The sequence below is a fragment of the Strongylocentrotus purpuratus genome, unplaced genomic scaffold, assembly GCF_000002235.5.
Source record: "Strongylocentrotus purpuratus isolate Spur 01 unplaced genomic scaffold, Spur_5.0 spur5_scaffold_16, whole genome shotgun sequence".
Lineage (NCBI taxonomy): Eukaryota > Metazoa > Echinodermata > Echinoidea > Camarodonta > Strongylocentrotidae > Strongylocentrotus > Strongylocentrotus purpuratus.
The window spans coordinates 31,600,301-31,623,344 of NW_022145601.1; the positions used below are offsets into that span (position 1 = coordinate 31,600,301).

At 38.0% G+C, this 23,044-nt stretch overlaps 1 long non-coding RNA gene across 1 annotated transcript; it reads left to right on the forward strand.

Annotated features, from left to right (window-relative positions):
* Nucleotides 1-21,597: 21,597 nt before the first annotated feature.
* Nucleotides 21,598-22,685, forward strand: LOC105439820. Its single transcript, XR_004064406.1, has 2 exons — nucleotides 21,598-22,298; nucleotides 22,530-22,685. It is a non-coding gene; the product is annotated as an uncharacterized LOC105439820 (long non-coding RNA).
* Nucleotides 22,686-23,044: the final 359 nt, after the last annotated feature.

Genomic DNA, 23,044 nt, shown 5'->3' on the forward strand with positions numbered 1-23,044 from the left:
CCTTTGCGTGAGTGGATGTGCAGGGGAGATATGTTAGTGAACCATCAGAGTTTGAAAGACCGTACCTCACCTTTAAGAAGGGATACCTTTGCGTGAGTGGATGTGCAGGGGAGATATGTTAGTGAACCATCAGAGTTGGAAAGACCGTACCTTACCTTTAAGAAGGGATACCTTCGCGTGAGTGGATGTGCAGGGGAGATATATTAGTGAACCATCAGAGTTTGAAAGACCATACCTCACCTTTAAGAAGGGATACCTTTGCGTGAGTGGATGTGCAGGGGAGATATGTTAGTGAACCATCCAAAGACCGTACCTCACCTTTAAGAAGGGATACCTTTGCGTGAGTGGATGTGCAGGGGAGATATGTTAGTGAACCATCCAAAGACCGTACCTCACCTTTAAGAAGGGATACCTTTGCGTGAGTGGATGTGCAGGGGAGATATGTTAGTGAACCATCAGAGTTTGAAAGACCGTACCTCACCTTTAAGAAGGGATACCTTTGCGTGAGTGGATGTGCAGGGGAGATATGTTAGTGAACCATCCAAAGACCGTACCTCACCTTTAAGAAGGGATACCTTTGCGTGAGTGGATGTGCAGGGGAGATATGTTAGTGAACCATCCAAAGACCGTACCTCACCTTTAAGAAGGGATACCTTTGCGTGAGTGGATGTGCAGGGGAGATATGTTAGTGAACCATCAGAGTTCCAAAGACTGTACCTCACCTTTAAGAAGGGGTACCTTTGCGTGAGTGGATGTGCAGGGGAGATATGTTAGTGAACCATCCAAAGACCGTACCTCACCTTTAAGAAGGGATACCTTTGCGTGAGTGGATGTGCAGGGGAGATATGTTAGTGAACCATCCAAAGCCCGTACCTCACCTTTAAGAAGGGATACCTTTGCGTGAGTGGATGTGCAGGGGAGATATGTTAGTGAACCATCAGAGTTCTCCTCTTCCCCTCTGAGGCTGCGCTCGTCATGACAGACGACGCACATGTGACAGTTACCGAACAAAATGTGGATCATGTGACCCCTGGATCGCAGGAGAGCCCTCCCGTGAAGCTGTGAGCTCCTGGGGTGACGTCACGCCACATAGCGGAGGTGGGATTGTAAACCTGTTGAGTACTTTCCAGAGGGTTCACTCTGCAGTCACGCTTGTTCAGGTGCCTTCTACCTGTATTAAGTTGTACTTACATTTTTGTAGGAAGGGGTTTAGACTTTAGAGCAAATATTACAACTTGATACCATCAACAGGGGATCTGACCTCATGCAATTATGCATAAAGTTCAAAATAGAAAATATTGTCAATCATTTAAACTTTCCATCCATCCATCTTAGCTTTTAAATCAAGCATCCATCAATGAATTAACTATGTAACTATCAAATCAATCAGAGAATAAATCATCTGGTTGAATATATTAGACAAATCGTTTATTTAACCGGTTGACTACAAACTTCTCTTATTCCAATAGATTTATTACTGCAACCACCCGGATTCAGTTGACAGTGGATTAATTTATGTCAAAGGAGATTATATTGAAGGAGATTAAATGATCCAGAGTACTTACTGAATGATCATTTCTTTACATGTACTTTTGTTATGAATCTGTAATATCATTCTAATGTACTGTAAGCTTACTCAACCATTATCAAACCGTTCTGTTTTCCCACTCTGTACACAGCGAAGGAAAGAGTTCTTCCTATTGATTTCAATCAAGTTATGGCAACTCAAGTACTTAAACAATAAATAGTTAGCCAAATTAAGTTGGAATCAAAAATATATTTCTTTACAGGGGGTTTTACTTTGAAAGTATGGTCAAATGCAATTTCATGAAAGAAATTATCACCCTTAAATCTATTATTGTATGACCTTTACGTTTAAAACCACATAGTATTTTCAATGTGAATACCACCCAAAATGAACAATAATCAGTTAATATCTCATCTAATTTTTTTTAAAGATGTCTAGATATGCAGTAACCGCAAAAAGTTAGTCTCTTAGCCAAGGCTGCTTTGAAAAAGGGTTTTTACAATCATAGCTTGATGAATGATGTTTGGCCTACCTATCATAATTGTTCTGGCGTTGGCAATTATGATTTAATGTTCTTATTCCAGAAACATAATTCTTGCTTATGTATCACATGGTAAGATAATACAAAACAAGAGACGAAATTAGTTTATAAGGACAGGCTTGGACCTGCAATGCTAAAATTCCCAAGCTGCGGTTTTTATTTTATTTTAAGGATCCTGTCCTGTCTTCTTTCAGCAAATCCTGCTTTTTCAATTAGCATAGTTATTAGAAATGATGGACATGCGCACACAAAGGAGGAGCAAAAACATTTATGGAGAGTTTTATGGGAAAGTGAACAGCAGAAAAACCAGCTGTTGCCCTTCCCATTAAAACATCGTTCTTTCAATTCATCAAGATATGAAATTGGTGTTGTTCTCTTCCTGGAGATGTACTTGTTAAGATACGAAGAATGAGAACGTGAAGCACAAGTTTTCTCCATTTTGAAAGGAATATATCTGTATAAGTTTGTTTTGATGGCATGCTGTCGTGGTGATGATGGTGGCAGTGATGATGATGATGATGACAGAGATGATGATGTGATGATGGGGATGAAAAGATGGAGATGTCATAAGAACCGATTTGATGAGCGATATTCATGAGTCAATAGCGGAAGAAAACAATTCCATGGATGCATTCAAATAGAAGGAAAAAAAGCCCCCATGCCTTAATTCTTTCCCCTCCTTCATCTGTCAATAGCTCTTTGCATTGCTTCCAAAAGAAATGTTTGTTTAATTCATAAAAGAGAAAGACTTGAGTGTGTTAGTAAAAGCAATTGTCACGATCGCTGTGAATGCATCCTCCTTTGCTTGGCTGGAGACGCAAGAAATGACAGGTCACTCAGTTTGTCATTTTTTGCGCTTTATGGTACGCTCTCTGGCTTGTCATTGTTGGGAAATGATCGTAAACCATTCAAGGGGTTCCTGGCTTTGTCTAGAGGTTAGTGGTGCTGTTAAGATGTGACAGTTTTAAAAGGAGGGATTTGTAATCTTGTATTTTTTGTTGTTAGTGTCTTAATATTCATAGACTTAAGAAAGATAATAACATGATTTTTGTTTTATGACAGCACTCACAGCAGTATTGGCATTAACTTTAAGAGTAAGCAACTTTCTGGTTCTCATAACATGATGTACAGAATAAAACAAACAGTTATTTTATTGATTTTGTAGAGAGTATTGAAATTGAAAATCTGCATTTAATAATAAGTGCTAATTATTCGGGCGGACTTCCCCTTTAATTCTTGGTAAAATTTATTTATACCGACCATATCTGAAACCCCTAAAAAGAAAGCAACATTTTAATTGTTTGTGAATCTCCTTGTGCACATGCAAAACTGTACTGAAGATCATTTGCAAAGTAGCCCCCCCCCCCCCCCCAAAAAAAACAGTCCAGGAAAAGGTTGAATATTACTTTTACTGGTCTGTCCTTGCGACAATGCAAGGTCTTTTCATTCATTTCATAGTAATTTAGGATAATATGTCCTATTAATGAATAATCAAGAAATAGCAAATAACATAGATATAAATTTGGGATATAAAGAATGAAATGGAACAAATTGTATTGTGAACTGACGGCGTATGGAAGAAAGGTATCATCGTCCGGTAGACCGGTGGGAGGGGCAGGAGAAGAGTTGAGAGGTAATTTGAGGAGGAGTATGGAAGTGCCGGGAGCTACTTGTTGTTTATGATACTTTAGATATCCTCCACTAAGATTATCTGTCAAATATCATCCAACATCGCATGCTTGACATCTTAAAGTCTCTCTCTCTCTCTCAAAGTTTAGACTGACGTATAAAAGTATAGAAGACATACAATGCCCAATACATGTATCAAAACATTCAGCCGATAATTGTTCAACCATGATATTACAAGCCCAATTGTACGACAGGCTTTTGAACAATTTTTCATGCTAATCGAATTCTTAACTTTAAACCCTGGACTAAGTAATTTACCTAACCCTAACCCTAACCTCACATCTACCCTAAATTCCAAATTGCAACTTTACCCTATCATACACCTTTGACAAAGTATTGCCCGGTGTAATCTTTGTTGGAGCAAATGTTGGATCACCTACAATGCTTACATTATCTTTCTATCAGACAGCTTGTTTTTCATTACTATTTTATTGATTTTTTTCATTTTGTATATATTAAATGAAAAGCAAAGGAAATAACAATTTTTAAGGGAGACGTAGTTGATACACTGTAAGTGTAAAGAACTTTTAATTTTTTAATTTTTTGATTCCTTGGTTGAAAAAGTGATGAGAGGTTTTATGATCATAAATGTTTTTCCTTCATATTAAATGTTATCATATTCATTTTTCAAGATGTTAATGCTTTCCGTGACAGGTTGTCGTGTCTTTTTATGTTTTCTTTTTTCCCCCCAGAAAACCACAGAAAAGTATATGAATAGAAATGCTTTGGTTTTATTCCTCAGCATGTTAACAGACATGTTCAAGTGTGGCATGCATTATGAATAGATTATCTAAGAGTGTTGGTTGCAGCATCATTCGCTGTGATGCCCCCACAAGGACCAGACATTAATTCTGCCAATCACATTCCCTATCATTGCGAGGAAAAGATATTTCTGCTGGGCGACTCGGAGATGTGAAAGTGAATAGATTCCAAAATTGTTTTTCCACTTTGATTGATTTGTGTAGAGGTTTTTATCGTCAGAGACAAGCAGAAGTGAGAGATTTTCGTCACATTTCTGGATACCTGAGCTGGGTATTGAAGTCGTCGAGTCTTCTGAAAACGCAAAGGTGTAGAGTTTTAATTGCCTCATTTTTGGAATGTACAGGGGTGGGGGATACCAGATCATGAAGAAAGATTTCACTCTCTTCTCTCACTCAACTTTAAAAAACAAATTCTTTTCCTCCTCCTCTGCAATCTTCTTTTGAGGAGAGTGTTTCGACACCTTGTCACTCACTTGTCATCCTCGGACCGCTTCGGTTGCCGCGCATCATCCTCTCGATCACGTGGCTGAGATAAATGTCTTGCGCCAATTCTTCTTAGCGAGAGAGAAGAGCAGTGCGGGATAGTGATAAGGACCCACCTTTTGCTAAAATAAATTTGATGGTACAGGACACGAAAGCAAAGTTGAATCTCTCTCTCTCTCTCTCTCTCTCTGTCTCTCTCTTTCACGGTTATATTCTGTGGAGAAGGTTACCGGCAGAGAGTCTGATTTCATTTGCCAGTCTCCTAGGAATTTTTCTTGAGAAGGTGATTTCCATACCGCCAGAGGGGGAAGTTTACAAAGAGACGAGAGAGAAAGTTAGACTAAGATGCGAGGAAAAAGAAATCATTCAGCCAGTCTTGGATAGTTCTATAGACCTGATTTATTTTTTTGCACTTCTCCAATCTCTTATCCTCCTCCTCTTCTTCTCCTCCTCCTCCTTAACAAAAGTAGAAACTTAGTTGTTGATGTGGAGGGGAATTTGAACGCGGCCCTGTTCCTTTCTTGTTGTTAGCGTTTCTCCTGGTTTGAAGTGTGTTGTTCTCCGATAATGTCCCATCTGAGGGGCATCAAAAGAGTGATGTATTAGACCATCGAGAGGAGAAGACAAGTTTGAAATCCAATCCAGGGGGAACTAAAAAACTCATCCCCTCGGTCTCCGTAATCCTATCCTTGCCCGCAAAATTGGCTACTGTTCGTTCTTCTTCTTCTTTTTTTCCTCTCGTTGCCGAAGAACTCACAGATGCGAGAGGAATGAAAACATCTCGCAAACAAGCATTGCTCTCTTGATCCCTCTGAAAACTTTCTCTTTGTCATTTCCTTTGCGCTTCATTTTCAATCAAGTCAGGTGAAGGTAGTGAACCCAGAATATTCAGTTATGAATGGCATCGTGTTCACACTCTCTCACTCTCAGGAACAGCATGGAATTGACCACTGTCTGTCCTGTCAGGGAGGTGCGATCGATGGCTCAGTGGTAGAGCAGTCGTCCCGTTAACCGGGAGGTCCCAGGTTCAATGCGCTCGTGCCCTTTAGTAAGGCATTAATCCTCCTTACCAAGTCCCTCTGAGAGGAATTAGCTGTAGGTCCCCTGGTTGCTAATTACAAGCATTCATATTCTTTCTAACAGTCTGGTGAAACAATTTAACAAACTAACAAAACTCATCATAGACCTTGTATTTCCATGTGTTAACAGGGCTCCACATTGGTGGTGTCCCAAATGCCACCTAAAATTCAGACAACCAACTTTTAAGCCCTGCCTTTTAGTTTTTGGGAAGTGATGAAAACTCTTTTAAAACCAGAAGCCTTTACATTAGTACACTACAATCTATATAGTGATTCTATTTTACAACTTAAAACTTTTACATAATTTGTTCCTGTCATGTTAAAATAAAATTTAATACTGAACGTTCAAGACTGCACATGAATGATATATATATATATATATATATATATATATATATGCAAAATGATTTGAGCCAAAAAGTAGGCCTATAACGATAACTGTATAAGCAGCTGAATGACAACAAAGCATTGTTAATGTCCAAGATCCAAATGTAAGCTGTTATCTCCTGTAGTTGTGATTTTCAGCAGGTTTTTTGTTCACATGAAAATATTTTGTTGTCCAAAAAATGGTATACTATAAGCCTAGGTTACAGCATAATTGATAAGTCAGAATTATTTTAAGTTATTCTCACCCAAAATCAAATTATGTTGGCACAAGCTGTTATGGAATACCCCTTGGCATTCTTTCAAACTTTTAGCCAATGAGAATGAAAGAGATCAGCGGTTGACACAAAAGAGATCAAACGGGGGAGGGGGAGGGGGTAAGGGGGTCCACGAGACGAAGCTGAGCAAATTGTAGAGCGGGGAGGAAATGAGGTATAAGATCTGTGCTCCCTTTGAACTTGTCCCCCAAGGGTGCCCTTAGAAAGGGGGTCCAGACTGGCATGGAGGAAAGAGATACAGAGAAGCGCTTCCACCAACACTCTGTTTCCACGACAAGGAAGATGACTTGGGAAATAATGCTCAGGAGCTTAGCAACGTTTGGAGGGGAGATAATATCTTTATGAGCAGTCCCTGCCAGGTATTCTGTATTTGTAGCGGTAACTTGGTGTTTGTGAAACAGCCCGATTTACAAACTATTGTCAAATAATTTGGGATGACTCATGGATTGATATGACATTCTACATAGTGACCAAGTAGAATGATTCAAATATCAGTTAGTGATTGCTTTGATAAATTGCAAGTTGTTTTACATCAATTGTTAACATATTAAAAAAAAACACTAATAATATCTCTACTCAGAATGCATTTTAAAGAGGGTCATGGATGCCTGCCTGAAGCCAGCATCAATATATTTGTGATAATACATAGTTTACCGTACATGTATTTTTAATAATTAGTTGACTTTTTTTGGGGGGGGGGATGGGGGGTAGAGAGGGGACTTTATTACCTTTAATAGAGGTTTAATAATAATGATAATATACCGTACTTATATAGCTCATACCACAATATGTCTCTATGCGCTTTGGCAAGCACTTGCTATTTTCTTAGACTTCTTTTGACTTTCTCAGTATTCTTGATGAAGCTTTGCACAGCTAAGTTGCTTGACTCTTATGGACATTTTAATTTTTATCTATTAAATACAGGTGTATTTTGAATTTCCTATGGGTTTGCACCCAGACGTGCTGATGTGCTCTAAGTGATAGCTTGATTTAGCCCCCTCCCCCTCCTTACAAGAAGGGTCATGACATAATGACTTGAGAAAATTACTCATATCTCCTTAATATGTAATCTTGTCTCATTAAATGCAGCTGGTATGGGCCGACAAATAACCCAATCAACAGACAAAATCCAATTATCTGATATCTACATCGTGTTTTAGAAATAAAAATAATTATATGTATTTTACAGGTGTTTGTGCACGGCTGCACGCTACAAAGATAATGACAAAAAGAATGGTGTATAAAGTGTCCTCCGTCTTGTACTTTTCAGATAAGATATCGCGAAGAATCAACAAATTAAGTGTCATTTAGATAAGTTTGTGTAAAGAAGCCATGTCTTTTACCTGCCCAGGTGTTGATTGATATGGGTTTTGTTTTGTATGTTTTTCAAAGAGGATTTTGCCCGATGGCGTGATGTACGAGTTACATGTGTTGCTAAACTTCACACTTGTTTTTTGTAATTGTCAATTCATTTATTTAATTCCTTTATTATTTCCATTAAAAAGAACACACGATTGTATTATAATAGGCCTACACCTGGGTATGAATACAAACAGTTCTATAAATATATATTTTTTTAATCACATAGGCGTGAGATATAAGATTCATATGTTAACTGTGATTATAAAAAAGAATGGAAGAAAGAACACCTGTAACTCACTTGTTTCAGCTTGTCAGTGTCAGGTGTTCAAAAGAACAAATGAATACACAGATATTTTACCCAAGCAATAATTATACCATGTGTATAAGACCTTGCTGACACAAGAATACTGTCTAGAGTTAATTGTTTGTGAACTAAAACAAATCAAAGGATGAAAGATATTTTTAAAGATTTTGTTGAAAGTATTAAAATTAATTAAGTTAAATTAAATTTTGATGTCTGATTTATTGTTTCATGTACCGTTTATCAAATGGTGAAACATTTCTCCTTAACCCTGTGGATGTGGTTGATATTACTCTAAGCTTGGATTCCCAATGTGTATCTTTAAGTTATCTTGAACTTAGGATACAATGGGTTAATTGGAGAGCAATCTCAAACTATATCGAAGGTGATGTCAGATTTTACATTGATGATGTAAAGGTGGCAAAGACAAGGTTTTAACAGCTCTTCGTCACTGGTTTTTAATTAAAACAACTTCTGTAGCCGTTTGCGAGGGTTCAGTCGGCAACTTGTTCATGGTTAAGTGAAGAGTGTAGACTCAATTAGTGAACTTGGTTTTGAGTGTTGCATGGTACACGCCTCGCCACGTTTTCCAAGGTGACGTCCTGTCATTTTCTGCCGTCTTGTTTTGACATTCTCATCTCCTTTCATTCTTTGCATCATTCCGTGAAAGAACTAAAGGAGGAGAGGAGAAAAGGTGGTTTGTTGGAGAAGTCTGCTGCTCAGCTTCTGTCTTGTTATGCTCCTTAGGGGTCCCGCGTACACGGAGAGCAACATCGCGCTACCTTTTGTCACAGCCCACACGTTTCAACCGTCACTCTCTTTTCAGCGCCGAGGTAGAGTGCACTTTCTTTGCCTCTCTCCCTCTCTCTCTCCCTCTCTGTCATCCTCATGTGGAATCCTATTTGTCTGTCCTTAGTAAAGTCTAACATGGAGAAACATAGAAAAGAGACCGTGCATATGCCCCGCGTTCTCGCTCCAACTCGCTTCTCTGTCTTCTCTCTCGTTGTCTCGATTTGCAACACAGATGAGCGCACCGTTAGAATAGCTATTGATAAGTCATCATGCACGGTGGGTAGATCTTTTATGCAACGTGTCAGGGTATATTGGAAAGCCTTTTTCACTGGTGTGTCATGACTCTGGAGTAAGCAATAGAACACTTTAGCTGATCCGCCCTGAGTAAGCGCATCTCATACTTGAATTTCATGCAAACTTGTCACAGTATTTGTTTATCCAAACCAAGATATTCGTGTTAATTCAGGTCAGGGGAACGCGCTATCGATTTTTGTGCTTTTCAGATATATGGAATCTTAAATCAAATCTTTGGTTTGCAGCTTAGAGGTGATAGTTATCTCTCCAAGAAGTTTGTGTGGAAGATTAGCATCTGTAAATGTGCCTATCCCATATTGCCTCATCTGCAATTAATACGCTTTCAAAACAGACTATTGATCAGATAGCTGGTTGCGCTCACAGCAAGATATCCATATGTTTTTATCAGCTCGTCAGTTGCGCCTGACTGCTCTCCTCTTTTCTCTCTCTTCCTCATCTTTTCCTCTCTCCCTCTCTCCATCGCTTCTCCTTTCCTCTTCTATTTTACTCAAAAAAAGTGTGAATTAAAAGAACGATGGCACTCTAGAAGTGAATGCGCGGATAATTGTAGCTGTGGGCAATGCTTTACATGGCTATTGAACCAAATTTATTTATAATTAAAGAGGCTCTCATGCCTTTGTCACAGGGTCATTCACGCCTCGTACAAGGAATTTTCGCGACATAATGGATAGATGAAACGTATTCATCCGACACTCGGCCCATTCATTGTCCTGCCATCTAATCCAAACATCCCTTTGCGTGCGGGATTGCGAATCTTTATTGTCGCATAGCGTTATTCACCCTGCGTTCTCTTTCAGCTGTCCAAGTCTTGATATTTTTCCTTGCCGTTATCAAAGGGCCTCTCCTTCTCCCTTTTCTTCCATCTTTCTTATTTTCCACCTTAGATATTCTCCCCTCAGATGATTCCTTAGGTGAAAGACGAGAAGCTGATACGAACCCCAAAAGAATCCCATTACTCATAGACCGCTAGACCTCAAATAGGAGAGGGGCACTGTCTGTCCATCGCCTGCCTGGCAAGAAGAAGTGCATTTGCACTTTTATGAAATACTCTGCAATGTTTTCACTCTTCCCCCAATTGTTATGGCCAAACAATGCCAGGCGGGTCCCTCGAGATGTTGACAGGGGAGGGAGACTGGTGAAATGCACATCTCCATCCTAAGTCCAAGTCCCATTTACACAGGGGTGAGTTAGGCAGGTACTTAAAAGATCAGGCCACCAGACACTAGATGCATTGATTTCTTGCACCCCTTGGTAAACCGGTCCTCCATCCCCCTTAACCCCCAGGAGCCCTCAACGCATTACCCCTCCCCCCAGGAGTACCAATCCATGACAATACTCAACAGGTCTTCTACCACTTTACTAGCACTGCTCCGCCCCTGTTTAATGGTCTGGAAAATAAGCAACCCCATTCTCTGGTTTTTCTCCCTCATCATTTCATCCTCCCATCTGCCCTTTAGTGATCAATCCATTCCTATATCCCACCTGATTCATTCTACCACATCATTACTACCAAAATGACAAATTAATCATTTGTTTCTTTATCCCCCTTTTATTACCCATCTCTTCTTTTCTATTCTTTTCCTAAGAAGCCAGTGACCACTTCCTGTTTGAGATCCATTATGATCAGGGAGGAAATATCCTCAACAGAGAAGGCATATTGTTGAAATAGTATTTAAGTTTTCAGTCACAATGCTAAAAAACAAGATTTCATAAAGCCATTTGTAAGCCATTTTCTAAGCCAATTAGTTCTAGATGAGCAGCTTCATACACAAAGAAAACACTATTGCATATTAGTCTACCTCACTCTGTGAAAGAAGGAAAAGGAATTAGCAAACATTTAGACTATGAAAAAAACAGCTTTTTTGAATGGAAACCAGCTCTTTTCTCCTCGTGCCTACTTTTTCTTGTGTTTGCCCATTTAAGGTGCAGTTCACGTCCAAAGGAACGACAAAAGGGGGCAATTTTTTTGACAGTGACAAACATATAAGGGGTAATACCCAAGCCACCGAATGCAAACTCATTTGACAGGAGGAGAGAAATGACTGAATCAATTTTGCATTTCTAAAGATGTTTATAGATGAAAGTCAGGACTTCTGCTGGGATTTGAGAACTATGACTCCTTAGTTTGGAAGCACTTTCTGCCTTTCAAAGGATAGAAAAGGACAAAAAAATGTCCTTTCTTGTGCACTCCGACTGTCAAAAGCTGTCATGTTAGACAGTGGACAACAGAGAGGCTGCAAATATCTTTGAAAAGATGGAATTTTCAGGAGAATATCACAGTTCTAAAGTTACAGGAAATCATTACAATTTCTAGTTTCATATTTCAATCTTCATTTATTCATTTGAGTTGAACTCTGTCAAACTAGGCATTGAGAGGCTTGAAGTGTTGAAGCGAGAGTTTCAGATCTAATTAAACAAAGAAAAATTGATTACAAATATGATTTCAAATTTAACTAATAACTAAATCATTAAACAAGAATTAATGTAAAATTAAACTGTAGTATCCATAGTTGATAACTTGCAATTTCATCCAAAGTTACTATACATAAAATTGACTAAAAACCATAGAAATGTCTTGAAAAATATGGATTTTTGTTTTCTTTGGTCCTTTTCCTGTTCCATATTGCCCTATACTTCGCAATTAGTCATTCCCATTCACATCAACACTGAATTTGGACAGTCCTTGAAAATTATCGTTTCATGTCATATGTCTCCATCAAATTTCATTTCATACCCAATTCCAACTCATCATCGTCATTAACCTTCACAACCGTATGTCCCCATCCCTTGCATCTCGCGTTGAGTAGGAACATTAATATTGACCTATATGGGTTGATAGGACTGCCATCAAAAGCCGTGTCATCACTGTATGCTCATCCAATCGATGCGGTCCGACTCCTCGTTTGCTCTGTAACACGATGACAAACTCATCGCCTCATTTATAACAGGGATACCTACCCTCCCTAGTCTCCCCCATCAGCCACTTTGTTTTTACGAAGTTGTTAGCGCATACTGATAATATGAATGGTGATGATGTCGATTAATTAAGAAGTTACATCTGAAGTTGACCAAACAGGAAAAGAAATCTCGTAATTGATAGAAGCGAATTTGAGAATAGAGAATCACCATTATGATAGCCCCGCCTAGGTGAACTGTTTGTAACCACGTAAAATTAAATCTGTAAATGAGAAAATTAAATAGACAATATTAAAAAGTTTGGAATAAAAATGTTATTAGAATCATTATCAGAAATGGGATAATAGATAAGATTGATATAGCCCTTCTTTTATTATTTTTTTAATTGTCTACTGTTATTATTGAGTTGCTTTTTGTTAGTAAAGTGTTTATTAATTATTCCTCTGTTACTTGTCTATACCTCCACTGTAATACAAATCAAGATGTTTGTGGTTTACATGAGTTAAGCTGGTTCTAAGAGTAGGCACAATGCTTATGTTTGGGAAGAATGATTGAATATACTGTTTAGGATTTTCAGATAACCTCATATCTTTTATCAACCACATCCTTGCTTAATAGTCTTTTTTTTCGGGAAATCTGGTCAGATTGTGGTGCTTCTGATCTCAACCAATCTCCAGAATGCATCACACTTTTTAAGTATTATTCCAAACAAAACCGATTTAGAATATGACAAGTGATGACAGTAATATGTCCATCATAATTTATATCGCCTGATTGCAAATGCAAAAGGCTTTTAATTTTGACTTTGACTTAACAAATTGCAGACAGTAATTTGGTAGTTCTTATATTAAACCAATTGGAATGAGAGAATTGAATAGGGAATGTATTGAAAAAGACTAGTATATGCAGTATTAAGTGGGATATGTCTGATACGTCCTACCTGATAATGCAATCTGTTAAATATTTTGTTAAGAATGGTTGAAAAGGATACAACTAAGATTAATTGTGAGCTGCATGTTAAAAGACTGTGTACATATGCCCAATGGCAGTAGCAGCCTTCTTGCATGAAACCGACAAAGGGCAGTATTGGGATTCAGTGCATATAAATCCTTTTTACCCACATGAGCTCCTTCTGAACTTTAGCAAAAGTGAGTTTCCCTTGATGATATAAGCTAGTAAGTCTATGATATAAGCTTACTTTGGAGACCATACTATGGACATAAGTCCATGACCATACTAACTGCTAGCAGTTGTCATCATTATGATTATTTTAATTCCTTCTCTTCATTTTCATCACTTATCAATGATGCATTTCCACACAATTACTGAGAGTCGCAAAACGCATCTAGGGTCTGTGAGGCTGCAGACTAGGCTCGTAGTTGCCAAGAAGCGTAAATTGTCTGATCTGTATTTACCTTGCATCAAGTGCATCAGTTTTATGGGTCATTTTCTCAGGATATTCAATAAGTTTTCACTAATTTCCGCATTTTCCTCCGAGTCTTCACATGGTCCGTGTGAAAAAAAGACAAAGCGGACAGATATTGTAAATATAGAAATTGGGGTAGGTAGGGGAGGAGAAGGAGTCTGTAAAAAAAAAGAGAAGATTGAAAACTGTTACTTGTTCCTTATTTAGTTAAAACAGAAGAGTGGGGAAATACATGTGAGAATAATGATAGTATTCAATAATGTATCATTAAAGAAGATCTTTTGAAGTAAAAAAAAAAAAAATAACATAATCTTATTTAGTGTGTAATACTAATCTGTAAGATATTATAGAATAAATAATTAAAAAATCATTACTTGAACAAAAACTTGTCTGTCTTTAAGATAGTTACTTATTTGTGTAAAGAATATATATGTTAGATTGAAAAAATGAGGATGCATTTTTCTATTTCTAATAATTTATAATGAAGAGAACTTTAATATATTTTTCTTTCTTTTGAAACTACAAGAGAATCAGTGAGATACTAGGCAATAAGGGGAGCCTTCCAAAGTTGCGACTGTGCCCGGACGCGTCGGGGCGCGATGAATAGAACAGTGGCGTCCCAAGAGACGCATTGAGGCGCAAAGGGGCGCGAAGGGGCGCAATAGTCACCCTCACCTGATTCTTGCATATGAAAAGAAACCGTCTATTGTTAGTATAAACCCGCTCTATTCTTCTTGCGCCCTTTTGCGCCCCACCAGGCGATGGAAGATTATCTCTCCCGTCATTGTTCTCGCTCGTGATGCGCGGTACAGCTTAAACTTGATATACAGAAAGTATTTGTCGGCCAAAGCCTGTCTTCCCCTCCTCCGGTTTTCGTTCTGATAAACTTTCCATTGTTTGTAAAAAAAAAATGATGTATTCTTCTCGCGTCGCGATCTATTCTTCTCGCGCCGTTTTGCGTCGTAACGGGCGGTGTATTACCTTTCCAATCATTGTGGCGAAGCTTTGCGATGTACATTACTACAGCACAGCATGAACTTCTCTGGTGGGATCGTCTTTGTTTTGGGGGGCAATCAACACACTCGTTCATCTTGATCAGAATACATTATGATTTATTTTTGTTGGGTTTAATACGCCTCATTTTAATTTTTGTGACGACTGTATGAAATGTGAAATAAAGATGACTATGTACGATTAATGGTTGTTTAATTGCGAGCTTAATACACCAGTTTACAGTTGTGTGCGCCATTTAAAACAAAGCCAATGACCTAGAGGTCATGTATTTATGCGTAAATTAAGATTGCGCCCATGCAAATTATGATGATATCACTGCCTGCGCGCTGCGTTGTGCGCGCATATCATCATTTGCATGGGCGCAATCTTGGCCCTGTTCCGGGGCCAATGACCCGAGGTCAACTGTCTGCTCATGCGCACTGATACAACTGTAAACTGGTGTATTGTCCCCAACAACAAAAAATAAAAGACGAATGATGTGAATGACTACATGTATGCGGTTATAGTCGGCAAATTGATTACTGTTTGGGTCGCTTGTGTATGTTTGTAATTTGAATGATTATCAACATATTTGTATAATTCCCACATCGCGATATGATTCTAGCGTCGTATAATGGACAAAGGAATTATCTTTCTCTCTCGTCATTCATATTCACGCTACGCGTTGCACATCGCCACAGCCTGAGCTTGGAAGAATTTATATTTTGTCAGTCTAATCCTTTTTTTTTTCTCCTCCCATGACTTGGTTCTAATAAATTGAAGGTTTGCTTATTAGGGATAAGAAGGATAACATCAAACAAACGATTTACTCAAGATGACGCTCTTTTCATTTCACCTCGCTGTTTGATAAAGTAGAGTTTTACGGAGCGAATACAAAAGAAAAGTTCGCTCTAAGGCCAAATAAAAGTGTTTTTTTATTAGTGTCCTGTTTTTTCGAAAACTAGGAAGGAGGAGGCCCTCTCTTTTCTTTTCTTTTTCTTTCAAAATGGCCGCTCAAAATGGCCGCTCGGTACATTTTCCCTGACAGTCGGGCTATTTTTCAAAATGGCCGCCGACATCTTTTAACTTTTTAAAAAAATCAGTAATAGATCCATTTTAGTATTGTTTTTCATATTATTTCCCAAAAAATAAAAAATAGGAGGCGGCCCCCAAAAAGGAAGCAGGCGGGGACGCTAAACATGTATATTTTGTTAAGTGGCCTCAGGGAAAAAAAAACATAAAATGCCGTGGCAGGATTTCACGCCCGAGATATGCCTTCGAAAATTGCCCGTCCAAAAGGCGTTTTAAATCATAATAATTCCATAGCTCTTTTTAAAAGTGGAATAAATAGAAAAAAGAGTCCGGGAACTATATCGAGATTATAAAACATGTGTGTCATGAAGATGTAAACAAAAAAGTGTAGCCTGATGGTGATAAAGTTGAGCAGCAATTGGAAATGCAATACAAAACATTAATCAGTTCATGATGATAATTAATCATTCGACACAACATTCGAATCATTTATTCGTAGATTTTTATAATTAAGTGGCGAAAGTGAAATTTTGAAATCTTAATGCACAGATACAAAAAACATACCAAACATGTTTTGATTCTTATTCTAAAAAAAAAAAACGGCAAATTTTAAACGATCTTTTTAAAAGGAGGGAGGCGCTATAGCCCAGTGGTAGAGCAGAGCAGCTCGTAACCGGGAGCTCCCTGGTTAGAAACCAAGTCGATATGCTATTGTAAGGCATAACTCAACATTACATTTCGTTCGGAGAGGATCTTAAACCCGCCGGTCCCCTGTTTGCCTAATTCAGAGCATACACATGCTTCATATAGCAGTCAGGAAAAAAAAAAGCGAACGGTACAGGAAGCTACCTTTTATGGATAGGCCTAAATTGAAGGTTTGGCTTAACTAGGGAGAAGAAGGATAACATCAAACAATAGATCTACTCATGATGACGCTCTTTTCATTTCACCTCGCTGTAAGATAAAGTAGAGTTCTATGGAGCGAATACAAAAGAAAAGTTCGCTCTAAAGGTAAAAACATAGAATGCCGTGGCAGGATTTCACGCGACTATTGTTTGATCGCTATAATTGTCCGACTTGCTATAGATTCTTGTTTAGCTACACATATGTGTGTGTGTGAGAGAGGGGGGCGGCGAAGTGAACGGCCGGACCAAAATGGCAGAGGTCAATCAGGAGGGCTCCGCTCGCTAGTTATAAGGACCGCTAATTCATTGGACAACTATTCATGAAGACCGCTATTCGTAATTTGAGAACTAGGTCATTATGTATAAGGGTCATGAATTCGTAATACGACATCCCCCCTCCCCAAAACTAAATAAATAAAAAGAAAACATGAATAGATTAATAAACTTAACTAATGATACAATAACAAATAATGCCCGGTAATTGGGAATAGCCGCCTATGAGCGGAACAATGGGCGCAACAACTATTAGCTGCTCAAAGAGCTGTCTTTTGTCATTGCGTTGCAAAAACAAAGTGCTTTTAAAAGTTACATGTACTATAATATCCGTATGCTATATAACACCCAATGTGAACATGACGTGTTCAGGCCTTATAACTATATACAGTGCACGTTAAAACAAAAGACTTTACTAGCGCTAGCTAACAAATATGAAACGTCAAAACGTCACGAACATTGAAGATAACAAATTGTTAAGACAAATGACACCACCAATAAAGTTTCTTCGCGAAGAAATATTCGATCGAATTTCATGTTTGGAACAGATAGGCGATTTCGAATTGTTCAATCTACCGAAACGTTTTGATGATGCAGGCTCCCGACAATACGACTATCATTTGTGTAATATCTTTAATTTGCAGATGTTTGTTTGTTTTGTATGACATATTTATAAACGCCCTATAATCTTATTTCAAGCAGAATCTTTCAATCTCTTTGATTATAAGTATCATTTTTAAATCACGGGTATTTAAATACAATAGCTGATTTTGCGAAGATTTAGAGAACCTACGTTTCTATTCTTTAAATCGATCTTGCATGAGAAAGAACAGAGTGATGATATAGATATATGACCTATTTTGATCGGATGACAGAACAAAATAAATGTAATATGAAACAAATAATGTGTCAAAACATACAGAAGGAATACAATTATACATATCGTTTTTGTTTTGTTCGTGAAGAAATTAATATAATACAAGTAGTGAACACATTAATGAACAGAAATGAACAATCATAACAACGTCAACGCCTACACAACTTCGATATTTGGGAGGAAAATAACAATCAGAACAACAATCTAAATCAATGTCTTGTACGTAAAATAATAATAAAACATATCAGTAGCCAAAGTGAAAATTTTAGAGTCAAATCTTTCAAGACGAGAGCGGACACACACGCGGGGATTACATGAATAACTAATGCGTAGGAACGGGCGCGAAAGCTTTTCAAATTCACAAATTCACAATTCACAAAAAGCACTTCGCCTTTAAGCGCACCCCTCCCCCCCCCCCCCCCACCCCGAATGAGTGTTATGTAGGGTACGCATATGCATTTTCCCTCCTTTTGAAAACAGTCCCCTAAGTCCGGTGTGTAAAGTCAATACGGGCCGGATTTGTGTGTACTAGACGAGCCGGACTTTGGTGCGTGAAAAGTACCCCTTTACCAGACAGTAACAATGAGTCTCCAAACAATAGCCAGATTTGATATTCATATTGTGAGCATGTGCTTAGTTATATCGGGATTCCCTGGTTATATTGAAGACGTGGGCTAATATCTGTTTGCCCAGTATTTCTCGCTGATTGTTTGACCAACATTAAATTGCTATTGTCCAGCTGACTTTTCTAAAGGCTTTTCTACCCTCGGCGCTAAAGGGATTGCGGAAAATTTCAACACTATTTGTGTTTCTTGATGACCCAGTAGAAGAAGAATAAGGGCTACCCTGCCCCCCCCCCCCCCCCCGAAAAAAAAATGTCCCAAAACAACGCAATCATTATTAATTCCGTTTACTACTTGATACCAACACGTGCATGATGGATCCCCCGGATGGATCCTTATTTAGACAGTGAGACAGTTCTGTTAAAAGAAGCAATTCAACGAATTGCCATGGCTTGTATATGTTCTAGAACGCACTACGCTCTTTCGATAACACGTGGCCCCTATTCAGCACTATATATACGTATTTTAGTTATTCTTAACAATGACCTAGATCTAAAACTGGCCGCGGATGTAACCCCCCCCCCCTTCGTCGCAAAGAAATATTCGATAAAATTCTTTGACACAGAATGATAAACTAATTTCTTCTTGAGATATGTTTGGGGTGAAATTTCAAACATCATTTCCTGGTAACTCTCTTTTTTTTTAATGCATGCTCTATTCTTACGATTTAGGCATAATTTACTATGTTGATTTGCAATTGATAATCTCCCTGGGAGTTTTGCGATATCCCCGATGATACGGGTACAGTGTATTTAATTTTCTTCGTAACATTAGTGTTCTGCAAAGAAAGAACATTCTGAAAATGAGCGTCTTCCTTTTAACGAAACATATTGATGATGTTCCCGACAATACGGATATCATTTGCATTGAAAAAATCGTAATACAGATAAAACGCTTTTTAAATCCAATTCAAGGAGAAACTATGACATTCTTGATTAAGTATCATTTTCAACATCACGGATTTTAAAATACGTTCTCTAATTTTAAGAAGATTCAAAGGATCTATGTATTGAAATAACAGACTGATGATATAATTATATGATTTATAATGATCATACGACAGAACTGTTTACAAGATGCAACAAAAATTGTTTAAAAAAAAACAAGAAAATCGAAACATGCGATAACATCGCTATAATGAAATATAAAATTACAATTAAAGTGTCAAAACATGCACCAGGAAAACAATGTCAGAGAGAGTGGGGTAAGTATAAAAATAAATTTGTTTTTTTCGTGAACAAATCAATTTGTATTAAAATTGATACAGTATATTGAACACAATCATGAACAGAACAGGAGGAGATGAAAAAATGAACAATCATGCCAACGTTAACGCCTACAGAACTCCGATTTCGAGAGGAAAATAAACAATCAGAACAAACATTGTAACCAATGTCATGTACGTAAAATAATATTAAAACAAATCAGTAGCCAAAGTAATGCTTTTCAGAGTCAAATCTCGCAAGACGAGAGCGACACACAAGCGGGCACTACATGAATAACTAATGCGCCGGACCGGGCGCGAAAGGGCGCGAAAGCTATTCAAAGTTTAAGCTCCCATTCACAAATGTCAAGTGCTTCACCGGGGCGCGCCCCGGCGGGGTAATTTCGTAACAATGAGACTCCAAACAATAGCCAGATTTTAATGAGCTGGCAACCAACTGAAGTCCTCTCCTATCCGACGCAAAAAGGCGCTAATGGGCGCATAAAGGCGCCTCCTTTGTTCTCATATCCTGCTCTGCGCCCCGACGCGTCGCGACACAGTCGCAACTTTGGAAGGCTCCCCTAAATAGGTCTACATAATTTATCTAAATTAGAGGGTGAAGGGGGAAACTATTTAAAAAAATGATAGAGTAATTAGTCATGGGAAAATCATGAGGGGAATAATATTATCAATAGAGAGAGAGAGGGGGAGAGAGAGGAAGGAAACAGAAGGAAGAGAGTAGAAAATAGAGAGAATGAGAGAATAACGGTAGAGAAGAAACCGATCTGGAGGGAGAGAGAGAGAGAGAGAGAGAGAGGATTAGAGAATGAAAGTAGTGCAAGTGGTCGACGTACTGTATGGCTGTCTCATAAAATACCATTATTGCGCTTTAGTAGATTCATATTGATCCCGCCAGGGCTCGGTAAGCCATGAATACATATTTCATGCTCTGTGCTAATTTTCATTCTTTGGTCTTATCTGTGTCAAAAAAGGACAGAGAACCCTAGTATATTGAATTACTCAAGTGTAAAGAGGCTCAACAATCTTTAATGTCTTTTGAGAGATAGGCAAAGGGAGACAGGAAGTGAAGGATAAAATTGGAATTATTATGATATTGTGGATTAAATATTAAAATGTAGGATATTTAGTTTTATTTAGTTCTTGGAAGATCTATTGTTGTTTTGTACTTTTATAGGCTCTTTAAGCAGTCATCATCCAAGAGCATCATTTATTTATTTATTCATTTTCATATTTTTTTCTCCAGACAAATAGTGTTAAGAGTAGAGTAAGTTAGAAATACCACCACAATCACTATCCTCTTCCACTCTTACTCTTCCTCTCTTCTCTCCTTTGTCCAATCTATCACCTGATCCTATGCAACGACAGGCAGAGTTTCAACCTTTGGCTCTTCGCATCTCTCCCTCTCTCCCCCCCCCCCCCTCTCTCTCTCTCTCTATATATATACTATTACATCACCAGTAGAGTTCCATCACTCATATACCACCACTCTCACACCTTCTATCACTCTAACTGCTGTTCGTTCGTTCAGTCAGTCCTATCACCCTACCAGTCCGACTGTGATATGGGCATTTCCACGGTAATAGGGTACTTCTGTGTGTGAAAGAATAAAGCGCTTACAGAAAAATTAAATAAATATCCTGTGGCTTTCTGTGTTTTTATTTTCATTGTTGATGGTATAAAGAAATAAAAAAGACAATTCCATGCACTAATAATGTCATTTGGTTGTGTTGTCCTCTTTTCTTTAATGATTATTATTAAAAATTCCAAAGTACAATCAGTAAATGTTGAGTGGTGTGATTTTGAGGGTAATGCAAATAAAAATTCTAAAAAGAAATTGATGTTTCATGTTTTGAAAAGAGATTTTGATGCGGGTGGATTACGGCATTGATCATAGTTACGGCGATTGAGCTTTAAAGAGAGAGAGTGAGAGAGTTGAAAATTACATTGGCTGAATGAGAGATTCTGTCCACCTGTGTTACGTACGTTCAGAGTGAATTTTCCCACAATTATTAGTTGTGTCACCCAACAGTTTTATGTGCTTTGCAACTCTTTTGATGAAGGTTGAAATGTAGACCAAGAAAAAAATCGTCAAAATAAACGCAAATAGAGATAAAATCTATTCAAAATTTGGAGTGCAATATTCGGTCCAACTCACGAACGTACGTAACAACTAAAAAAACGGACCGTGGCGTCCGCGAATATGACGCATGGATAATCCACGTATCAGTCAAGTGAACCAAGGCACTGCAACGTTTGATTGTACTTGCAATCCATGCGCTGACTTCTACAATCGCGGGGCCGTGTAGCTCTATATAACTTCTGTCCAGTTTGTGCGTACGTTCACGGTTGCTGGTAGTTAGAACGACACGTACGCACGATGGACAGAAATGCTATTCGGTCTTATTTACGTACGTTTTTTTGCGGGGTTTCGTGAGCAGCAGACGACATCCGATCGTAATCATTGGAGTATCAACTCAACATTAGATTAGATCTAGGCTTTGAAAATCGTGGAATGGTACGTATTTGTTATTCAAAATCTTTTTGAAATACAGTAAAAGATCATGTTTCCGAAAATGAGTCATGTGTAACTTTAGTGGTGTACGATTATATTTTCCTCTTCTTGTCTAGCTAGTGGTCTGCTAGTGCTAAATTTTAACGTGTAGTGATATTATTACATCACAGTCCCATATGTAGCTTTTCATGTATGCAACACTGGTAACTCTCGCCGATCTCGCATTTTCAATAGGTGCAACCGCAACCCAATTTAGCTCACGCAAAAAAAGCAACTGCAGTTGCCTAAATCAAGAACAAAAAAAAACAAATTTATACTTACCAACAGCTTGCTTGATTACTTAATGTTGGTTATCTTCAATAAATTGTGTTTTCTTCAAAAGGTCGCATTGTTGTTATGGTTGAAGAAGGATATTACTGTTAAATAATTTACAGCATACAAGAGTGTTTTGTTGTACACAATTAAGTTTTATCTCAATTAGAATAATTACATGAATTAATTCACTTTGAAACATTAATCAGCCCCAGAATATATGATTTCATTTTTCTCCAGCTGAGTGAAGTCTACAGAAAAAAATCATTTGGAATAATAATTAATTGTAACAGTATCAAGTCAATATTTCTTGGGGAAATTGGAGTAAATAATGTTTCACAAGTAGCAATTTTAAGGGTTGAAACATCACCTTTTTGAAATGAGACACTTTTATTTGCAATAGATATTTAATCTGCCAATCCACATGTATTGTTCTT